This window comes from Otolemur garnettii, unplaced genomic scaffold, assembly GCF_000181295.1.
Source record: "Otolemur garnettii isolate 467f Iridium unplaced genomic scaffold, OtoGar3 scaffold00125, whole genome shotgun sequence".
Classification (NCBI taxonomy): domain Eukaryota; kingdom Metazoa; phylum Chordata; class Mammalia; order Primates; family Galagidae; genus Otolemur; species Otolemur garnettii.
In genome coordinates, this window is record NW_003852520.1 from 4,094,927 (window position 1) to 4,120,708 (window position 25,782).

Below are 25,782 nucleotides of genomic sequence, written 5' to 3' on the forward strand. Positions count from 1 at the left end.
CTATTGGCCTGGTAAAAGATTTTATGAAGAAGACCCCCTTGGCAATTGCTGCAACACCAAATACAAATAAATTGGACACAATCAAGGCAATAATCTTCTGCCCAGCTAAAGGCATAACAACTGAAGCAAATAAAAAGCCTTCAGAATGCAAAAAGATATTTTCATGCTATGAATCTGAGAAAAGGGTGAAAATGAGAATCTACAGAGAACTCAAACCAATCAACAAGAAAAGATCAAACAATTCCATTTATAAGTGTGCAAGAGAAATGAACAGAAACTTTTCTCAAGAAGACAGATGAATGGCCAAAAAACACATAATGAAATACTTATCATCCCATTCATTAGAGAAATGCAAATCAAAACCACTTTGAGATATCCCCAACCCCAGTGAGAATAGATGACATCATAAAATCCCAGATGCTAGATGCTTTAGACCTTTTTTTATTTACCTCAACAGTCTTAGAAAACATTCTTCTTAGTAATTTCCTCACACAAATGAAAAAAAAAAGTATCAAATGTACTCAATACTAAAATGAAAACAATAGATCAACAACTACCTGCCCACACATGAACAAAACACAATTATATTCAAGTTGGGGGAATAGAAGAGAGGGAAAACAGAAAGGGGAGGTGGGAGGGGACATGGTAAGCTCTCTACTACAGGGCACAATGTAAGGGTATATAGCACATCCTTAGGGTAAAGGACTCAGCTATAACTTGAACTTTACCTAACAAATGCAAACAATGTAATCTAATATTTTGTACTCTCATATTAATCTGAAATTAAAAAATTGCAAATAGATGGTGAAAATAAGTATAACTGGTTATTTGAAGCCAATAACATCTAAGCATTCATTGCATACAAAATTGCACTTTTACTTAACCTTTCCCCCCATTGTATGTTTGTAAGGGTACAATTTACATCTTTTACTATTTTGCAATATGTTAATGACATTACTGTTGCTATTATTATTTTTCATAGTATTGTCTTTTAACCTTCATACTAATGATTTAAGTGACTTAAACACCACTAAAATTACCCTACAAAATTAGAGTATTCTGAATTTCCTTGTATCCTTACTTTTTTTGTGTGAATTTCATACTTTTATATGTTTTCATAATATTAATTAATGTCATTTTCTTTCATCTTGAAGAACTCCCTTTAGAATTTCTTATAAGACAGGTCTGGTGTTGATGTATTCCCTCAGTTTTTTTTTTTTTTTTCTAGTAGTCTTTATTTCTCCTTCATTTATAAAGGACATATTTGCTAGGTAATATATTCTTGCTAAACAGTGGGTTATTACTTTCATCAGTTTGAATATATTATTTCTCTCTCTTCTGGGTTGTCAGATTTCTGCTAAGAAGTTTGCTGTTAGCCTTATAGGAATTTCCTTATGCGTAATCATCTTTCCCCTTCTTTTTCCTCTCCTTCCTCCTTCTCCACTCCTTCTCCTTCTTCTTCTCTTCTCTGGGATCCCCTCTCTGTCTTTTGATTTTTAATAGTTTGATTAAAAGAGTTAGAATAGTATTATTTGGATTGAATCTGTTTAGAAACTTTGACCTTGCTATAAATAAATATTTCTTATCTTTTCCTACATATGGAATGTTTTCAGCTATGAATTTTTTTTCCTCTGGGGCTGGGTTTGAAACCGCCACTTCCAGTATATGGGACCAGCGCTCCACTCCTTTGAGCCACAGGTGCCACCCAGCTATTAATTTTTTAAATAGGGTTTCTGTCCCTTTCTCTCTTTCTTCTACTTTTTAAAACCCTATAAATGTGAATATTTGCTCTTCTGAAGCTACTGAACAAATCCTATTTGCACTTTTTTATTCTTTTCCATTCTTCCATTTATTTTCCCCCATCTATATATTTTCGAATAATCCCCTTTTGAGTTCACAGATTTTCTTCTGCTTAATCAATTCTGTTGTTGATGCTCTCTATTGTCTTTTTTATTTCATTTACCATATTTTTCAGCTTAAGAATTTGTATTTTTTATTATTTTAATCTCTCTGGTAAATATCTTGTTTTGTTCATTAGTTCTGCAATTCGGTTAATTTTTTTTCTTTCTTTTCTTGAATTGTTCTGAGCTTCCTTAAAATGATTATTTTTAACTCTTTGTTAGGTAGTCTGAATATTTTCATTCCTTTAGGGTTAGCTATAGGGGAGTCTTTTTGTTTTTATGGAGGTCATTTCTCTCTCTCTCTCTCTTTATGTTTCTTATTCCCTTACATTGCTGTCTAATCATTTATGAAACATTCACCTCTTTTAGACTTTATGGGATAGTTTCAGTATAGAAAGACTTTCCTTAGTGTTGGAGGAAAGGGTTCTGGCTGGCTGAAGCCTTCACTAGAATTCTGGCATCAGTAAGAGTTCAGCTGTGTAATCTCCATTCAGCTCTGTCACCTGAGGTTGGAGTTGATGAAGATTGCAGAGATCCTCAGTAGCCATCCCTGTGGATGATCACAGTGATAGTGAGAGTTGTTTGTGGTCTTCATTGTCAATGGCCGCTAAGTGCCTCCTAATCTATATTTTTCCTCCATTGGTGAAGTTTTGGCTGAAGTGATCTTATTTGGCATGGAGTCAGGTTTGCAGGATTGTTTATGGTGATGATGGCACTGGCATATGATGTGTGAAACCCATGGATTGAAAATGAAGCTAAGCCCTTAAACATAGACACATGTGGAAGGACTATGACTCTTATAACTATGGTAGTAATGCCATTGGTGCCTGGGGTCCAGGTACCTCCGCTGTCACACTGGTAACAGCGTAAATAGCCTGGGTACTTGTGAAGCAGCCAGGAAGCCAAGAATGTGACTACAGGTGTGCATAAATTTACCTTAGTTCTGGAGGGGGTGAGGTGGGGATTTTATCTCTATAGAAGATGGACTGGTTTCTGAAGCATAGATACACTGAAAAAGATTTTGTTTCTGGGGCTAGAATTCAGTGTGGCATTAGCTCTGGTGTCAGAGACCTTGACATACACATACAAACCTGGGAACTGTATTGTGGACATTCACACTTCTGCCACAACTTAGGGTTTGGTCCCAGATCACGATGGCAGAGGAGAGAGCTCTTGACCTCAAGCAACACTACAATGGATTTTTCTTGAGGTGTATTGGTGGGTCTAACTGCATCTCTCCCTGTGGTATTCCCCAGGGAGAATAGCTGTTAGTTACCTTAATGGCAAATGATGCTGGTGATCTCCGCAGAGCAGGCTTCTGGGAACCGTAGTGGCTCTTGCTGCATGAGTCTCTGACCTTTTTCTTCATTTTTAGCCATCTCTTGACATCTCATGTGTGCCAGTCTTTCCAGTTATGCTTTTCTGTGTGGATATTCTCTGTTTTCTTTGTTTCACTGTGTTGTAGCTGCGTTAACTGGCCTTTGAGCCCTTTCAGGGCCATTTTGTGAATACTGTCTATATACTATATGTTGTGTGTTTGTGTGTGTGAGAGATGGATAACTATATATATTTTGCCATTTTGATGATGTCCAGACCATGCATATTTGTTTTTAAGTTGTTTAGCATCTTTATGACAGTTCTTTTTCTTCTTTATAATTAATTCATATATCCCCACTTTTTAAGCATAACTTTCTCTCTTTTTTTATTGTTTGGACCATCTTTCCCTGTTTCTTATGCCTTATAAGTTTGTTTTACAATCTGTGCACTTAAAATAAAAGTATGTTTTTCCTGGCTTTTATGAACTGACTTTGTAGAGGGAAACAGCCTCACTAACCAGCCAATATAGAGATTCTGGTGGCCTCCAAAACCTTTCTGGTTGTAGTTATGACTCCTCTGAGAATATGCATGCAATTTCTCAATTAAAGAGGCTTGCTAGTTTCTTTTTTTAGCAGCTCATATTCTTTTCATTGTTCTCCTGTATGACTGCAGTACTGCTTGACTCTGCTTTCTCCTCATCTCCCTAATGTAGCTAAATCAAAAATTGGAGATAAAGTAATACACTGTTCATATATTTATGACTATATGAATACTTTTCACACTGAGCTAAGTAGTAGCTCATGATTACATTTTGTTTCTTATACATCTCTTTTACATATAGGCCTCACTTTATGCTTCGTTTTCTATGTATCTGCTTCCAAATTAGTTTGGAGTATCTATCATCTCTGTGTACACAGTGAAGTGCATCCAGGACCCCTATGGATACCAAAATTTGTAGGTTATCAAGTCATAATAGAATATTTGCATACAACCTAAGCACATCCTCCTATATACTGTAAATTATCTCTAGATTTTTAAAAATTTTTTTTATTAAATCATAACTGTGTACATTAATGCATTTATGGGGTACAATGTGCTGATTTGATAAACAATTTAGAATGCTCACATCAAACTGGTTAGCATAACTTTCACCTCACATACATATTTGTTGTGTTAAGACCTTAATAGTTTTCACATGTACACTTGCATTGTGCACATTAGTTGACGTCCCACCAAATAGCCTCCCTCCTCCAGCCTGCGCCCGTCTCTCCCTTCCCTCCTTTCTGGACTATAGTTGTGTTTTATCATTAGTATGAAAGTGTGGGTGATTATATATTGATTTCATAATAGTATTGAGTACTTAACTATACATTAACACATAAGGTTCATAATATATTCTTATAGTACATGAAACAATTCAAATGCTATGTAAATAATTATTATACTATATTTTCTTTGTGTCTTTTTTATTGTATTGCTATGTTTATTGAGTTTTAAAGTAATATTTTGATTTATGGTTGATTGAATACATGAACATGGAGCCCATGGATATGGGGGGCTGATTGTATTACCAAATTCTAGTTTAAGCATTTTAGTTATATTAATTTATTTCTCTCAATAACAATTTAAGGCAAACACACACACTCACCCAACACATATTACATAAAAAATTATTTAGTTTTCATTGCTTTTAATTTTAAAAAAATGCTATGTTCCCATGTAATCTTTTTAGGTTTACTTTCCTTTTGTTATTATGGTGCTCTGATTCATTTATATTGTTGCATGTAGTTCTATTTATTTCTCTTTGTTCATGTATAACATTCCATTGTTTTAATAAACTATAATTTACCCATACTTCTCTTCCTGGGCATTTGCATTGTTTATGGAGTTTTTAAATTTTAAGTAATCTTGAGCTATGATTACTTGTGCAAAATCTTGTGCATGTCTTCTAGCAAATGTATGTGTTGGTTTTACGTCTTCAAAAAGGAATGAAAATACTAGCTCACATCATATATGAATATTCAATTAAAAATATCAATTTTTTTTCAAAGTGACCAATCCATTTTATAATTCAACCAGCAATGTATGTAGCATACTTGTTGATCCACCTTTTCTGCAATAGAATTAACAAATTTCTTACTTTTGTGCACATTTTATAGCCTTTTCAATTTTTTATTTTAATTTTTTAAAATGTTTTCTATAAGATATTGTCTTAGTTCTACAAAGATATACTATTTCAGATGTTTATTATAATGTTCAATCTCTAAATTTTCTCTATTTCCCCCAATTTTTCCCTTTTATCTTCGTTAAGTGTGAATCTTTCATAAAGAAACCTTTCTTAAAATACGTTATTAACATTGAGTGTTCATGTATAGTGAAGAGGGATGTGCTAAAAATCTAATCAAAAGCTCTGCTTAGGTAGGAGCTGTGTAAATTGGTGGGCCTCATGATACACAATTGAGTACAAATCTGGCCTTTCATCAGGCATCTCTAAATATCAAACCCTTGTGGTTTCAGTTTCTTCAGATGAAATCTCTAATTCCTATTTGCAAAACTGTAGGGAAGGAGATTTGACATTTTACTATCCATTATGTTGCTTTTCATTGAATTGCCCTATTTCAGTATGGCATTTACCTCTCTTTCACTGTGTCTGATATGGTGTTCCTAACTTAGGAGCCTCTGTGATTCTGTTGCTGTAAGTATGAGAGATGAGGTTCAAGCACTTCTCTTTGTTTAACCTTCTTCCTAACCTATGGCTTTTGATGGAATTCCAATTTTTGAGTTTTTCTGGAATTCTGTGGCCCAAATTGTGATTTCCTTTTTGTCATTTCCCTCTGCAAGCCTTGAGATTTTAGATTTCTCCAATCTTCTACTCTATCATTACTCTTCTGTCCACTGCATATCTTCCTCAAATGCATGCACAGCTCTTATCTACTGCTGTCATGCCCTTTCTCGTTACTTTTATAGTTGTAGATATATCCTCTTATAATTTTCTATTTTTGCCAGTGTAGTGGGGTATCTGGAAACAGCAGAAAAATTGAGACAATCTGCCACATTTAATCAGTAGATCCAAATCAGTTATTTATTCAATTTACACTATATAAATATAACTTTAGGTCCTAGACAACACAGAATTCTCCACATGATTGCATTGGTAGCTGCTGCTAAGTACACAACTGGTTAAAATATGAAATAACTAATTTGGTTAATTATAGCAATAGTCCCAATAAATGGTTTCACTTTTATGTCATTTTCTTATCTCAAACTTTCTGTATAAAAACATCATACTATAGTACTGATCACATTTATTGTTACTACAGATACACAAAACATTAATTCCTAGATGATTTAGCCTTACTATGTAGACAGGATTTGTTTTATTTTTAGATTATGTTTTATGGAAAAATAACTTTATGGTTGAATGTTAAGCACTTATATACCCTCATCAGATTCTATTATCACCAAATAAAGTATATAGTATACTTTTTCAGTACAATGTAAGAAAAAACAGTACTTAAAAGTAATTTTTTAGTTACCCAACTGACAATTATCTTATTTCTCCATATGTTAAAAAGAAAGGAACAGATACAATAGGATTTCGCTAAGTCTCTGTATCTTTAATGTCATTGATAAAAAACTTACTAGAGAACACTTGCATTGAAATGAAGAAAGTAACCTTATTTATATTTTTAAAAATTATTTTAAAATAAGACTTGCTAAGCAATTTTGTTTTATTTTGATATAAAAAATTTACTTATTTCCAGGATATATTCATGTAACAAAAGAACCCACAATGCTATGTTGGGCAAAGCATGGTGCAGGGCAGGCAGGGGCTGCCAGTGGACACCAAGGCTCAAGCACCTGTGGCCAGCCACAACAGTGAACTGATACACAACCTTTTGGCCAGAGAAGTATGTCCCTTCCAAAGGGGGTTGGCTAGGGGAGTCACTCAGAAGCCCCCAAGCCGTGATCTGCAGCAGGACAAGTTTTCTATCTTTACTGTCTTGCCACCACCACAGGCCCTGTGGCTACCTTTGAGCACCAATGGTGTTTGGCACAAGCAGCCAAAAACAATTTTGTTTTAAAATCTAATCAGTAGTTCAATTTCATTTTTTTGGTCTTTTAAACAAAAAATAAAATTAAGAATTAAGATAAAAATAATCACTTTCCTCGTCTTGCTATGAATATACTAACTTCAGAAAGTTAATTACCCAGGTACTTTCATTTTTCTGAATATCCTCTAGTTGCTCGTCTGTGGTTCATTGCTTATATATAACAAATAGAACATTATTTATAAAACTGTTATTGAATAGCAATCTGTGCCTTTTCTGAAATGTGAACAAATGATAACACTTTAAAAAAATAAAATGACTACATTATTTGTCTGAGAGCAACCCACAAGAGGAAGTATTAATTGTGATGATGTAATGGTAAATTTTATATATCAGCTTAGCTTGGCCATGGTGTTTATATTTTTGGATATTAATGTGAAGGTATTTTTGAATGAGATTAATATTTAAACCAGAGATTCTTAGTAAAGCAGATTATTCTCCTTAAATTGGTTGACCTCATCAATCTGTTGAAGGCTATAATAGAATCAAAACAAACCTTGTGGGCACAAAAAGGAATTCTTCTAGCAGAACACCTTTAGCTTTGAGCTGCAACTTTTCCCCAAGTCTCCAACCTGTTAGTCTACTCCATTGGGTTTGGCCTTTGACAAGCCTCTTTGAGCATGTGAGCAAATTTTTTTAAATCTCCTTTTCTCTTTCTTTCTCTCTCTCTCTCTCAATATTTAGATAGACCAAATCAGTTAATCTCTTGTGAAAATAGTTTCTTTCATTGTATGACAGTGGTGAGCAAAAAGTGAAATGAGATTTTTTTTAGCCCATAATAATACATGATACATAGTAGGTAATCAATATGTATTTATTTATATTATATAAACATATTTTATTTTATCATAAAATGATATATGTTTACTCTAGTAAATACAGAATCATATTTTGTTTCATATAAAATTTATTTTATTTTTAATATAAAAAGTTTCCCAAACCAACCTTTCTCAGATAAGTGATATTAATAATTCCTCAGCATTTTTTCCTCTGTGCTAACACAAAGATGTACAAATATATGTATGTGTAATATTTTTATCATTGCTTTGACAAAATGAGATAATATATGCATTGTTTTATTTGTGATATTTACATCTCTATATATTAATACATGTAGAATTAGTCTTTTTTCCCAATAAATGTATCTTCTAGGTGAACTACGTCTAGCCATATAATCCATATTTCTTTATGGCTACTATATTGCTTTTAAACCATAGCAAGAGTGGCTCTTGCTGAGGGCCCTGTGTTTCAGATTGTCTCACTTTAACACTATCTCAGTTACTTTACTCCCAAACAATGAAAAATTGTAGGATGAAAGGAAGGTTCCCACCTAAATCGTGCAATTTAGATGATACATTTTTATTCAGGATCTCACAATTCCCTTTCCAATTTCCTTAAGCCCTCTTACAGGTTTTCTAAATCTCTATCCCAAGGTATGTTCTCCTACTGCATATAGCATTAGGCCAAGGGTAACCAAAGAGTAGTTGCTTGTAGATATTGTGAATGTATTCAAAGTGAGGACTTAGAAATGTTCGCATGTGTATATAGGTTGGGGGCAAAGAAGTATATGGGAAGAAAAGGGGACTGGGACATAGGCCAGGGTTCTGGACAATAGCTTTGTCTGAACTTCCATGTTGTGGTGCAGAATTCTAAGAAGTCTGAAAATTTTTAATTCATACATGGCATCTCAGGTTATTATAATGTTTACCTATCAAAGAAGGTAAATAAAACACTTTATTTATAATTTTGTTATTCATCTAAATATTTAGAAATGGCATGCAGGCATCCATTTTGTACTCTTGCCTGGAGCCCCAGAGATATTAGTGATATGCCTACATTAGTAAGATGTGGTCTTGTATTTTACAATATTTGAGGAAGAGAAATTTATCTTGTGCTATTTTGTATTTATTATAGAAGCCAGCATAAAATCTTCCACATGACAGATACTTAATACTTGTCTGATGAATGAATTATCTTTTCTAGTATATATTACAAATTAGTTTGAACTATATAAACATTTAATGTATGTTGTTGAGTTGACTAATGAATCTATGCTTTCTATTGTATGAAGTTTCTTCTTTTGCTGAGGCACAAATACTTTAAGCCAAAAAAAAATTTCATTCCAACATTTCTTTTGTATAATCACCAAAACTGGTTTTAAATGATGAAAATACATTCTCTCCTCATAATTTATTAAAGATTATATTTAATTGTAATTTCCAAGTTAATGTTTTGCACGAAGAACTTACACTTATGGCTGTACTGCCCTTGAGAATATGATTTCAAACTTGACTAAAGAGTAAGGTATCTAAGTATCTTCATAGACAATACAGTTCCCACTGTATTCTATAAATATACCAAATATAGCTTGCAATTTCACTAACAATACCTGTTTCAGTATGTTTGACAGTTATAGTCATGAAAAACAAAACACTATCTATCTTAGACTATTTTGCATTGCCCAACTGGTTGGCAATGTAATGAAGAAAACACAACAAATAATATAAAATGGGCTTAGGTCTTTGCTTTTTTACTTATTTAAGTTTAAATAAAGCACAAATTGCACTGAAATAATTTATTTTAAAATGCATTTTTGTGATTTCCATAAATAAAGAGAATATTTGCTTTAACAATGGAAAAAGGTATAAACCAAGGTGCCATATTTCACAAGTATGCTTTTTAACTGGTGCATATGAGGACATTTCATTGTGTTCTCAACCCATCTTTTCAAATAGATTCAAACTCATATGCATAATTAATGGATCAGTGACTACTCAAAAAGGAAAGCAAGAAGTATTCACGATTACATAAAATAAAACAAACATAAGTACAACTTTTGCTAACACATAAATAAAGAAATTTTTAGGTAATTTATGTCACCTCTTGCTGTTTACCACCTTCCTCTAAAAGGCCTGTTCACCTTTCATTATGTTACTTGTCCTATCAAACTGCTTTCCAATAGAAAAGATAAATTACTCTTTTCTTGTTTTGCAGTTTTTTGGCCAGGGCTGGGTTTGAACCCACTACCTCTGGTACATGTGGCTGGCACCCTACTCCTTTGAGCCACAGGAACCACCTGATAAATCACTTTTTAAGAGCTTAGAAATGCCTATTGCTACATCTTGCTACATCTCATATCCCTATAACTCTTTCAAGAATTTTAAGAATATTCCTATTGATTTCATTACTATCTTTCACATTTAACTCATTGTACTCATTGTTACTTAACAACAAATCCCATATAAGAATTCCAATAGTTAAATCAGATATTTTAATTATCTGACAAGGATTTTTAAGTAGCCATCATAAAAATATCTCAGTAAACAATAAAAACTCTTGGGAAAATTATAAAATATTAGCATGAAAATAACATTTTTCAAAGAACCAAATGAAAATTATAGAATTGAAAATACAGTAACCAAACCAAACCAAAACAAAAACCACAGGATAACCACAATAGTGTAGTGGAGATGGCAAAAGATAGAAGCAGTAAACTTGAAGAAAAATTAAATTTACTCAATCTGAACAATAGAAGAAAATAGAATGAAAGCACTACATGAACAGTCTTAAAGATCTATGAATCAATAACAAAAGAGTTAACATTTATAGCATTAAAGTGTCTAAATGAAAGGAAAGAAAAAAACTAAAAATATATTTGAAGAAATAGAAGCAGATAATCCCTATACAGGCAAAAGACATAAAAGTACACATTCTGCATGCTGAGTGAATACAAACAGGATGAAGCTAAAGACATTCATGCCAAGACAAGCCATATGTGAACTTCTGAAAACTAAAGACACAATTTATACTGTTTATATACCTATTTATACTGTTACAATGGAAATTAAATTTTATTATAAGTTTTAGAGGGGATGAATGTCCAAACTATAGCAGTATATGTCAGATGAAGTAGATTTTAAAGCAAATAAAATTATTAGAAAACTGAGACAACATATAACAGCAGAAGATAATACTCCATGAAGATACACTGTCTTATTCATGTGTACAGAAAACAACATTAATACATGAAACAAAATACATGAAGCAAACTGATAGAGCCAAAAGGAAAAACAAACAAATTCAAAATTATAATTGGAGTCATCAGCATTCCACTCTCAATAATACTAGAACATCTAGACAGAAAATAAATATAATAATAGATATAATTGAATGTTACTAAGAGAATCTATTCAGTCCTCCAATAGTGGAATACACCAGCTGTTTTGAACCAAGAAGTCTATTGAAGGAACCATTAAAAACTCAAAAACTAAAACAATTGAGATCACACAAGGTGTATTCTTTGACCACAGTCAAATCAATTTACAACAATAACAAGATAATTCTATCAAACATTTGGACATTCCAGAACATTTTTCTAAATAATTTAAACCTGAGCTTTTCATAAAAAACAATACACAGAACTGAATACAATAAAAATTCAACATATTGAAATGTGTGGGATGACTCTAAATTAGTTCTTAGAGGAAAATTTATACATCTATATGCTTACCTTAGAAAATAGGAAGGGCATTAATAAATAATGTAAATTTCTACACCAAGAAACAGAAAAAAGAAGAGCAAAATAAATCCAATGCAAGAAAGAGGGAGCAGTGCCCTTGATTCAAAGGAGTAGGGTGCCAACCCCATATGCCAGATGTGGCGGGTTCAAACCCAGCCCTGGCCAAAAACTGCAAAGTAGAAAAAAAAGAAAGAAAGAAAATAAAGAGAAGGAAATTAAAAATGAAAATAAATTAAATAAAAAGAAATTAAAATGAAAAGGGAAAAAAAGAAAGAAAAAAGAAAATAAAGAGAAAGAAACTAAAAATGTTAATTAAAAATTTAAAAGTAAAATTAATAAAATTAAAATGGAAAAATAATTTTAAGTATCAAAGTAATAAATATTTCTTAAAAATAAATAGTGTCTCAAGATTGGAAGAAAAAATTATTCCACGTACTCAGTACATTATGAGGTCAATTGGAAGGAGGAGGTCAGATTGAGGGAGGGTGAATGTTGGGACACACCAATGGTGCATAATGCAAGGGTACATATCAGATCTATTAGTATAGACTATAAGTGTCTTAACACAATAACTAAATAAATGAGATGAGGTATATATTAAGCAGTGTGATGTAAGCATTCCTAATTCTATATGAACTCAGCACATTGTACCCCATAAATGCATTAATGTATACATGATCTATGTGTTTGTAATTTAATAAAAAATTAAACATAAATAAATAAATAAATGAAAAATTTCTAACAATACTGACAAAGACAGAAAAAAGAAACAGCACACATTATTGATATCAGGAATGTATTTATGTAGGATGAGTAAATCTAGAGAGCTAGTATAAATAAAGCATGAAGACTAGAGTTAAAAATGCTGCATATTAAAAATTTTCCAGGAGAATAGATTTTATGAGTTCTTATTGAAATAAACACAAAAGTAACTATGCGAAGTAATGAATACGTTAATTTGCTTGACGGAAGTAATTTTTGGATTATGTTTATGCATATCAAATATCATGTTTAAAACTCAAATACATACAATAAAAAGGCAGAAGATAGCATTAAAATACTGAACTATTAAAAGGGAAATGAAGGACTACTCATCAATACTCCTAATTTTACACTCATAAATTCAACAATATAGATAAAATGAATCAATTGCTTGAAAACCACAAAGTACCAAACACCACACTAAATGAAATAGTCTGAAAGTTTCATTATAGAAATTAAATTCATTATTAAAAAGTTTTCCACCCAAAAGTCTTTGTGTACAGATGGTTTTTTTTTTTTTTTTTTTTTGAGACGGAGCCTCAAGCTATCCTCCTGGGTAGAGTGCCATGGCATCACGCTCACAGCAACCTCCAACTCCTGGGCTCAAATGAGTCTCCTGCCTCTGCCTCCCAAGTAGCTGGGACTACAGGTGCCCGCCACAATGCCTGGCCATTTTTTGGTTGCAGCCATCATTGCTGTTTGGCAGGCCTGGGCTGGGGATTCGAACCTGTCACCTTAGATGTACGTGGCCGGCGCCTTAGCCACTCGAGCCACAGGCGCTGAGCCTACAGATGGTTTTAGTAAAAAAATTTACAAAATATTTAAAGAAAAATTAAATTAAAATTTTTGTATTATATTCTAGTAAATGAAAAAGGAAATAAGGCCGGGAGCAGTGGCTCATGGCTGTCATCCTAGCACTTGGGGGTCTGAGGTGGGCAGATTGCCTGAGCTCAGGGGTTCCACACGAGTCTGAGCCACAATAAGATATCATCTAAAAATAGCTGGGCTTTGTGGCCAGCACCTATAATCCCAGCTAATCAGGAAGCTGAGGCAAAAGTATTGCTTGAGCTCAAGAATTTGAAGTTGCTGTGAGCTAGGACATGACAGCACTCTACTGAGGAGAAAAATATTAAAAAGTAAATAATATTTTTAATATATTTTATGAGGTCAAGATTACATTGGGAGAGTGATATCCAAACTAGAAGACAATACTAAAATAAGTTAATCTACAAGCCAATATTCTTCATGAACATAAAGGTAAAAATATTTAACAAAATATTGGGAAACTGAATCTATTAAAAGTACAAAAGTAATAATACAACATGACCAAATAAGATATGTAACAGGTATGCAGTTCTATACTTGAATATTCAAAATTCAATTATTTTTTCATATCAAGAAGGAAGAAACACTCTCTGATCCTACCAATTAAGGAAAATATGTCACCAAAGACTAAATGCAGATGTCAAACAGTATGTATAATAAAGTTTTTGATAAACCCAACACTTACCTTTGGATAAAGTCTCCTGGCAAACTGTGAATAGGGTGGCAGTCTCTTAATATGATACACATTATCTACAAAAATAAGGGGAAAAAAGAATAAAAAAACAAAGAGAAAGTGAGAAAAAGAAAGCGACAGAGAGAAACAAAGAATTTAAAGAGTCCCAAATCAGCTGAATGAGTCATCAAGCTGAAGATCCAGGAAAGAGACAATGTTGCAGTTCATTTTTAAAAGCCATTTCAATATCCTTAATGAATATAGATGCAAAAATATTCAAAAAGATCCTAGCAAACAGAATCCAGCAACATATCAAACAAATTACACACCATGATGAAGTAGAATTTATCCTGGGGTCTCAAGGTAGGTTCAATATACGTAAATCTATAAATATAATACATCACATAAACAAAATAAAAAACAAAGACCATACGATTCTCTCAATTGATGCAGAAAAGTTTTTGGTAATATCCAGCGTCCTTTCATAATCAGAGTACTTAAGGAAATAAGTATAGAAAGGAATTTTCTTAAATTGATAGAGGCCTTCTACAGCAAACCCACAGCCAACATTGTATTGAATGGAGTAAAATTGAAAACATTTCCACTCAGATCAAGAACCAGGCAAGGTTTCCCACTGTCTCCACTGTTTTTAAACATTGTAATGGAAGTCTTAGCCATGGTGATCAGGCAAGAGAAGGTGATCAAGGGTATACAGATAGGGTCAGAGGAAATCAAACTATCACTCTTCGCAGGTGATATGATTTTATACCTGGAAAACCCAGGGATTCAAATGCAAAACTGTTAGAAGGGATCAAGGAATACAGTAGCATCTCAGGATATAAAATTAATACTCACAAATCAGTAGATTTTATATATACCAATAACAGTCAAACTGAAAAACCAGTTAAGGACTCTATTCCTTTTACAATAGTGCTAAAGAGGATGAATATTTGGAAATTTACCTAACAAAGGATGTGAAATATCTCTATAAAGAGAATTATGAAACTCAGAGAAAAGAAATAGCTGAAGATGTTAACAAATGGAAGGACATACTATGCTCAAAGCTGGGAAGAATCAACATTGCTAAAATGTCCATATTACCCAAAACAATATACAAACTTAATGCAATCCCTATCAAAGCACCACTGTCATACTTTAAAGATCTGGAAAAAATAGTACTTCGTTTTATATGGAACCAGAATAAAACCTTGAATAATCAAGACATTATTCAGAAATAAAAACAAATCAGGAGGAATCAATCTACCAGACTTAAATCTATAATATAAGTCTACAGTGATCAAAACAGCATGGTAATGAAGGTGGTTCCTGTGGCTCAAAGGAGTAGGGCACTGGCCCCATATAACAGAGGTGGTGGGCTCAAACCTGGCCCTGGGTGAAAAAAAAAAAAAAAACAGCATGGTACTAGCCCTCAATAAGAGAGGTAGATATATGGAACAGAATAGAGAACCAAGAGATGAACCCAGACACTTATCATCATTTGATCTTTTATAAGCCTATCAAAAATATAAATTGGGGGAATGATTCCCTATTTAACAAATGGTGCTGGGAGAACTGACTGGCAACTTGTAGAAGACTGAAACTGGACCGACACCTTTCACCATTAACAAAAATTGACTCTCACTGGGTAAAAGATTTAAACTTAAGACATGAAACTATAGATTCTTGGAGAGAGTGCAGGGGGAACAGTTGAAGAAATTGGCCTAGGAGAATACTTTACGAGGAGGACACCCTCAGTGAAATGAAGCAACACCAAAAATACATTACTGGGATCTGATCAAACTAAAAAACTTCTGTACCAAGAACACAGTAAGTAAAGCAAACCGACAGCCCTCAGAAAGGGAGAGGATTTTTGCAGATTATGTTTCTGACAAAGTTTGATAACCAGAATCTACCCAGAACTCAAACTTATTAATAATAAAAGAACAAGTAATCCCATTTCATTGTGGGCAAGAGACATGAACAGAAGCTTCTCTGAAGAAGATGGGCACATGGCCTACAGACACATGAAAAAATGTTCACCCTCTTTAATCATAAGAGAAATGCAAATCAAACCCCCTTCGACATATCATCTAACTCCAGTAAGAGTGGCTTACATAACAAAATCTCAAAACTACAATGTTAGTGTGGATGGGGAGAAAAGGGAACACTTTTTCTCTGATGGTGGAAATGCAAGCTAATATGTCCCTTTTGGAAAGAAGTATGGAGAACACTCAGGGAGATCAAGGTAGACCTGCCATTTGATCCTGCAATTCCTCTACTAGGAGTATATCCAAAAGACCAAAAATGACTTTATAATAAATATATTTGCACCAGATTGTTCATTACAGCTCAATCTATAATAGCCCATTCATGGAAGAAGCCCAAATGCCCATTGACCCATGAATGGATTAATACATTGTGGTATATGTATACCATGGAATATTATGCAGTCATAAAAAATATGGAGACTTTATCTTTTTTATGTTTACATAGATGGAGCTGGAACATATCCTACTTAAGTATCTCAAGAATGTAATACAAAGTATCCAATGTACTTAGTACTATTATGAAACCAATTTACAATCACTCACACTTTTATATGAAGAATAGATCACAAGTATGGCCCAGGATGAAGAAGGGAGGGGAAATGAGAAGGGAAGGGGGAGGCCAGAATGAGGATGGGTGAATGGTGAGATCACACCTACAGTGCATATTGCAAGGGTACATGTCGGATCTATTAAATACAGAGTATAAATGTCTTAACATAACAACTAAGTAAATGTGGTGAGGGATATATTAACCAGTTGAATGTAAGCATTCCAAATTTTATATGAAATCAGCACATTGTACCCCATAAATGCATTAATATATACATGATCTACCTCTTTTGATTTAATAAAGAAAAAAAATTAAAAATAAATAAAAGCTATTTCATATAATGGATAATTCCTTCTTTTGGGAGTATGGTCAGTCTTTGCTATTTTAAAACCTTCAACTCTTTGAATGAGACTCACTAACACTGTGGAAGGACATCTTCATTATTCAGCATCTGTGATTTAAAAGTTAATTTCACCCAGAAAACACACAGAGGAATCCAAAATAAGCCTTGACTAGATGTTTGGCTACTTTGCTCCATACAAGTTAACACACACAATTAACTACCACATTGATATACAATTAATACCACAAAGAGAAATTAGTACATATTTAAAATGGCTAAAATTAAAAAAAAAATAGCAACAACAAGTGCTGGTCAGAATGCAGAGAAACCAACCAGGTCACTCTCATATTGCTGATGGGTATTGCTATTGCCACTTTAGAACACAAGTTGTAATTTTTTCATAATACTAAGTATGAAATTACTACAAAATCCAGTAAATGTACTTCTGGATACTTAATCCAAATATGAGAAAACTTTGTTCACAAATGTTAGAGAAGCTTTTTGCCATAAATAACCATATGGCCTTTAACAAGTGAACTGTTAAAATAATTCAGTGCATATTTTTCATGGAATACTATATAAAAATAAAAATAATAAACTTTTGATAGATTTAAGAGTCTAGATGAATATTCAAGAATTATTCTTATGAAAAAATCCAATTCAGGAAGATTATATACTGTATAATTCCAGTTGTACAACCATTTTTTAAAAGACAATATGTTAGAAATGGAGAACAGATCAGTATTTGCCAGGAATTGGGGATGAGAAAGAACTATAACACAAGAAGGAAGTCCATGTGGTTGTAGAAATATAACTGGAGGGATCCTTGTAGCGATGGAACTGGACTATGGCTGGAAATTGACGACAGTGGAAAATACCCCACTTTACACAAGTGATTAAATTATATCGAATTAAACACCTCCCACCTCCTGCCAACACAAATACACAAAAATGCAAATGAAACTAAGGAAATCTGAATAAAATCAATGAGTTAAAATATAAATATCAGTATTCTGTAATATTCTAGTTGTGTTGTGCTATAATTTTATACAACGTAACCATTGACTGAGACTGAGTAAAAGGTAATGAGAATTCTCTGTGTTAATTCTACAACATGTAAATATACTACAGTCTAAAAATTAAAAAAAATTAAAAATAAAACAACAGTGATATTTTTAGATAATCAAAGTCTTAAAAATATTATAAATGGTTTTGAGTTTGCCATGTGAGTTATATTTCAATAAAACTTTTTTTGAAAAGAGAATAACAATTTAAAAAAATTAAAATGCACTTCAAGCTGTCCTATGTATAAATAAAAAATATGCAAAGAAAGGGTAAACTATGGGAGTGAGCCTTGACTCCTATTTACAAGGGTACACGTCAATGTACCTTTCTAAATGTCAAATATAAATGTCTTAACACAATAACTAAGAGGATGCCATGAAAGCTATGTTAACCAGTTTGATGAAAGTATTTCAAATTGTATATAAAACCAGCACACTATACCCCATGACTGCATTAATGTATACAGCTATAATTTAATAAAAAAATATACAATTATCTCAAATCATATTAAGGTTTGTAAGAAGGCAAAACAAATACTGGAAAATAATTTATAATTAAAAATAGAATTTAATCTTAATAATTTAATAAAGATATTATTGACCAATTTTACAAATTATATAAAAAAAGATACATTGTTGAACACAGTATAATATGTACATTATGTTTCTGTATACATATTAAAAATAATTATATCTATTGAATTAGAAAGTATATGCTTATATTTCAAAAAAATGTGTTGTCCAAGTAACACATGAGATTTTTTTAAAAAGTAAAGAAACCACATTTCTTATATTAAAAAATGGAACATAAAATAATATGTATGTCAATACTGTAAAAGTAAATTTCCAATATAGAAATTGTGGAAACAAATGTAAATGAGCTAAACTAGCTCTGTCAAATACAAAAATTTCAAGTTTAATAAAACACAAGATTCAATTATAGATATTTGTTAAGATATGCAGCTATGAAATAAACCTTAGAAAACAATGATTCAAAGAATGGTCAAAAATGTGTCAGAGAAATTAAAATAAAATAATTTACAGGTCATAATACTTAAAAAAAATTAACAGTATTTAAACTAAATACAATAAACAGAGGAAAGAAGAACATATATATGTAATGAATAACAGTCTAAAATATCATGAACTGATTTGGAGCATGGTATTATCTTATATAATTTTGGAGAAATCAAACATAAAAGCTGAGAAAACTAAATATTATAAACAGTAAAAAGTTGTAAAGCACACACCATATGACCATAATGTAAGAAAGTTAGAAATTGTCATCAATTATGACTCAAATAATTGAAAAATTAAAACACTTCCTAAAATATCTTGAGGCATGCATGGATTTGTGTGTGTGTCTCTGTGTGTATGTGTCTTTAAACAAAATCATAATGCATATACTTCAAGTTGTTACTATAGAATATATACAGAGATGGGCTTATGCAAGGTTTTAGTTTTCTGTTTGTTGCTGAATTCCTTACCCTCAATGTGATGGTATTAGTAGGGCCCTTGCCAGGTGATTAGCTCTTGAAGGCACAGTCTTCATGAATGAGAATAGTGCCCCTATAAAAGAGATCTGAGGACAACCCTTCTCCCCTTCTACCATGTGAACTTCAGATAAGAAGCAGCCTGCCAATGAAGTAGACCCCTACTAGACACTGCATCTATTGATACCTTCATCTTGTTCTCAGCATAAGAACAAGATCATGCTCTCAGCAGAATTATAGGAAATCCATTTCTGTTGTTTAAAAGCCACCCAATATATGATATTGTGTAATAGCACCCTGAAGAGACTAAGACATTTATCAAATAATTCAGAAATGTATAAAAATGTAATAATTTGATCCTATTCCTTCATCGTAATAATATCTGATACCATCTTTCCAAAATGTCTTATGTAAGCATTTCATAGCTTATGTGAAGCTTTGTAATGCTTCATTACATATTTTCCTCTATGACCATGTAGTCATTTATAGACATATATAGTTTTTAGTAATAAAAGATGATACACATTATACACATAGTTTTGCAATTAAGTTTTCTCACTCAATATTCATTAGACATACTTCCATACTATCACATATTAACCTACTTGTTTTAATACTCACAAACTTTATAAAGCATATGATTTATTACATTACCAATGATTTCCTTCTTGAAGCACCCTGAGATTATTTTCATTTCTTTTTCAGTACAATAAATATAATTGAACATATGCCTGTAGTACTGGCATTTATATTTCTGCAATAAAGTATATTAAATTTAAACTACTGAAAAACAAATAATAACAAACTTAGGAACTTAACACAGTATCAATTTATTTTCTCAGAGCTCTGTAAGTAAGAACTCCAGCATGGTATTTCCAGGTTATCTGCACAAGATCCTTCAAAAGCGGAATCAGTGTGCTGCTAGCTATATTCTTGTCTGGAGTCTTGACTATGGAGAGAACCACTTCAATGTTCATTTATGTTGTTGGAAGCATCCAGTTTCTTGAGGCTGTGAAACTGAGATTCTCATTTTCTAGCTGCAGCAAGGGGCTTCTGTCTTTTCCTAGAGGGTGTTTACATTCCTTGTCATATGACTCCCACATTCTTCTAGTCAGACTATCAGTGCTCTATAATGCTGTAAATCTCTAACTCCCTCTATCTCTGACTCAGATTTAAAAAGGCTCCATGTGATTAGGGCAGGTGCACTCTATATCTTGAAAATATCTTTTGTCATATAAGTAACATAATGTTGGCAGTGATATTTCATTATATGCACAGGTTCCACACACAATAACAGCAGATAATACAGAATGAAGTTCAAGACTGGTCATCCTACAATTCTATCTACTACATAAAGATTCCTGAATGTGTAATTGCTGAGTCTGTTTTGGACATTTTTCATTTGAACTCTATCTTCAATATTTTATCATAATCAGAATGCATTGGTGGTTGATGATGGGTGAAGTAGTTTACTTTCCTAAATTTTGTGTGATGGAGTTTTTAAAATTTTCTTTTTCATTTATAGGTTTAGGGTTTAAAAGTGCAGTTTTATTACATGGACATAGATGTAGTATGTAGTGGTGAAGTATGGGATTTTAGTATAATGATCACCCAAATTGTGTACATTGTATCCATTAAGTAATTTTTCACCTCACAACCCTCTCCCAACCTCCTACCCTCTCATCCTTCCAAATATCCAATATCTGTTATTCCACTCTCTGTGATTCTGTTAATGCATTATTTAGCTCTGACTTATAAATGAGAACATTCAGTATTTGACTTTGAGTTATTTCACTTAAAATAATGTGCTCCAGGGGCAGTGCCTGTGGCTCAATGGGTAAGGCACTGACCCTATATACCAAGGGTGGCCAGTTCAAACCCAGCCCCGGCCAAACTGCAACAACAACAAAAAATAGCCGGGCATTGTAGTGGGTACCTGTAGTCCCAGCTACTTGGGAGGCTGAGGTAAGAGAATCGCCTAAACCCACGGAGTTGGAGATTGCTGTGTGCTGTGACACCACTGCACTCTACCTAGGGTTAATAAGTGAAACTCTGTCTCAAAAAAAAAAAGTTATGGGCAGTGCCTGTGGCTCAAAAGGATAGGGCGCAGGTCTCATGCTGGAGGTGGCAGGTTCAAACCCTGGCCAAAAATAAATAAATAAATAATGTGCTCCAGTTTCATCCAAATTGTTGCCAAAGACATGATTTTATTCTTTTTGATGGTTGAGTAGTATTCTATTGTGTGTGTGTGCATATACATAGTCATCAGTAAGTGGAATGAAATTGAAACAAAAAAATAATACAAATTATCTATGAAATGAAGAATTGTTCATTTTACTAAGATAAACAAAATTGAAAAACTACTACCTAGATAAGAAAAGAATACACAAGATTCAAATAAACTCAATCAGAAATGATAAAGAAGATATTAAAACTGATAACACAGAAATATAAAAGATCACCAGAGACTACTATGAACAACTCTTTATATCCAAACTTTAAAATCTAGGAGAAATGGATAAATTACTGAATAACAGTATCTCCCCAGCTTGAATCAGGAAGAAGAGAAATCCTAAACAGACAAACAATGAGTAGCTATATTGAATCAGTAATAAAATATCTCCAAGCACAAAAAACTCAGGACCAGACAGATTTACAGCTGAATTATCCCAGACATACAAGGAATACCTGGTTCCAATTTTAATAAAATTGTTCCAAATGATGAAGAAGGAGGGAATCCTCTGTAACTCATTCTACAAAGCCAATATCACCCTCATAACAAGCCCTACCCCCCAAAAAAACAAAAAAAATTAAAACTAGAGATTGATGTTCTTAAGAAACATAGATGAATAAATCCTAATGAAAATACAAGCAAACAAAATCTAAAAGTACATCAAAAAGATAATTCACCATAATCAAGTGGGTTTCATTTCAGGGATACAAGGATGGTTCAATATTCATACATCAATACATGTGATTCACCACATAAACACAATTAAAATTAAAAAACATATGATTATATCAATAGATACAGAAAAATAATTGACAAAATCCTACATCATTTCATGATAAAAACCTTGAACAAACTAGGCATAGAAAGAAAAGACTTCAAAAGGATAAAAGTCATATGAAAGAAACTTACAGCCAGCATCATACTGAATGGGAAAAAAGTTGAAACCATTTCCTCTTACTCATTAAGAACTGGAGTGAAAAAATGATACCTACATTCTCCACTTCTATTCAAATTTTTCTGGAAGTCCTAGTCAGCAATCAGGGAAGAGAAGGAAAGAACGTCCTAACTGGAAAAGAGGTTACACTCTCTGGCAATGATATGATATTATACCTGTTACCCTGTAATGACTCCAAAAGAAGCCCAGAAATGATAATGAATTGAGCAAAATTTCCTGTTACAAAATCAGTGCCCGTAATCAGTAGCATTTCTGTACACTAACAACAATTAATCTGAAAGGAAAGGGGAGAGGGAGAGGATGGGGAGGATGGTGGAGGCAGGGTAATCGGTGGGACTACACCCACAGTGCATGTTACAAGGGCACATGTGAAATTTACTAAATGTAGAATATAAATGTCTTAACACAATAACTAAGAAAATGCCGTGAAGGCTACGTTAACCAGTTTGATGAAAATATTTCAAATTGTATATAAAACCAGCACATTGTACCCCATGATTGCATTGATGTACACAGCTATGATTTAATTAAAAAAAGGAAACTCAATCCCATTTAAGTCACTAAAAAGTGAATGAATGAATGACTAAATAAATAAAATGTCTCAGAATATACTTGACAACATCAAAGATCTCTAGTAGAAAAACTATTTAAAAAACTTATGGAGAAAATCATAGATAACATAAATGTAAAAGCATCCCATGTTTACAAATTAGAAAAGTACATATATATATACATATAGTACTATATGTACAAAAGTATAGTGTATATATATATATATTTTTTTTTTTTTTTTTTCAGTTTTTGGCCAGGGCTATGTTTGAACCCACCACCTCTGGCATATGAGGCCAGTGCCCTACCCCTTTGAGTCACAGGTGCTGCCTGAAAAGTTAATATATTTTTTGAGAAATTTATATGCCACCCCAAATGAGCACAAATAGCTACAGCAACCATAAATAAAAGGTACAAATCTGTAGGCACCACAAGACCTGACTTTAAATTATACTACAAGGCTACAGTAGGCAAAGAAGTATGGTTCTGATACAAAAATAGATGCATAGACCAATGGGACAGAATAGAGAACACAGAAATAGAGTCAAATTCCTACAACCTGCTTATCTCGCAAAGCAGACAAAACCACATCCTGAGACAATTATGTAGCTTCATGCAGAAGGATGAAATTGGATCTCTATCTGGTTTTTTTTGTATTTTTAGATACAGAGTCTCATTTTTTTGCTCTTGATAGAGTACTAGAGCATCAGAGCTCACAGCAACCTCCAGCTCTTGGGGTTGGGCAATTCTCTGGGACTGCCAGCACCTACCACGATGCCCAGCTATTTTTGTTGTTGTTGCATTTTGGCTGGGGTCCAGTTTGAACCTGCCATGCTTGGTATATGGGGCAAGTTCTCTACTCACTGAGCCACAGGCGCCAAGCTGGATCCCTATCTTTCACCAAGCAAAAAAATATAAATTCAAGATAGATCAAAGGCCTAAATGTAAAAATCAAAATCGTAAAAATATTTGAAGAAAATCTGGGAGGAACTATCCTTTAAATTGGCCTAGGTAAATAATTTATTACTAAGACCCCATTACATTAATGCAATCATGGGGTACAGTGCAGTGTTTTCATATACAATTTGGAATATTTTCATTAAACTGGCAACATAGCCTTTATGTCATTTTCTTTTATTTTTTATTTCTTATAACAGTGTGCTGTTTTCTTTTTTCTTTTTTTTTATTTAAATGATAGCTGTATACATTAATGCAAACATGGGGTACAGTGTAGAGTTTTCATATATTTCTAAGGTAGAACAGATACCAACTGTAAACAGTGTGCTGTTTTCATATACATTTCATGCATCAGGAAATAATTAAATTCAAAAGCTTCTTCACAGCAAAAGAAGTAATAAACAGAGCAAATAGACAACTATGCAATGAAAGAAATTTTTACCAAGCTACATATCTGGCAAAGAACTAATGTCCAGAAATTATAAGAATGCCCCCCAAAAAATCAGCAAGGAAAAAAACAATTCTATTACAATATGGACAAAAGATATACATTTTTAAAATATCTCTTCAAAAGAAGAGAAACAAATGATTAACAGACATAAAAAAAAATGCTCACCATAACTAATCATCAATGAAATGCAAATAAAAATCAAGTATACTTGTCAGAATGGCCACTATTGAAAAAATCATAAAGCAATAAATGATACCATAGATGTGATGAAAATGAAACACACCCTAATTGCTGGTGGGAATGCAAATTAGCACAACCTCTATAGAAAACACTGTGGTGATTTCTTAAAGAACTAAAAGTAGATCTAATTTTCAATTTAGCAATCCCACTACTGTGCTTATAACCAAAAGAAAATAAGTTCTGTTGTAAAAAAGATATCCACCATCGTAAATTTGTCACAGCACTATTCACAATTGCAAAAATATGAAATCATCCTAAGTTCCTGTTAACTGATAAGGTTATAAGAATGAGTGTGTATAAAACATTTTTTTAACTTCTTTTTTTTAATTAAATGATAACTGTGTACATTAATGCAATCATGGGCTACAGTGTGGTGTTTTCATATACAATTTGAAATATTTTCATCAAACTGGGCAACATAGCCTTTATGTCATTTTCTTTTCTTTTTATTTCTTATAGCATAACTATGTACTTTAATGCAATCATGGGGTACAGTGTGCTGTTTTCATATACATTTGAAATACGCTCATCAAACTGGTTAACATAACCTTTGTGTTATTTTCTTAGTTATTGAGTCAAGACATTTATACTCTGCTTTTAGAAAGATTCACTTGTACCCTTGTAAGATTAACCATAGAGGTGATCCCTCCAATCACCCTCCCTCCATCTATCCACCCTCCTCCTCTTCCCTCCCCGCCATATTCTTAGGCTATAATTAGATTATAGCTTTCATATGAAAGCTATAAATTAGTTTCATAATAGGGCTGTGTACATTGGATACTTTTTCTTC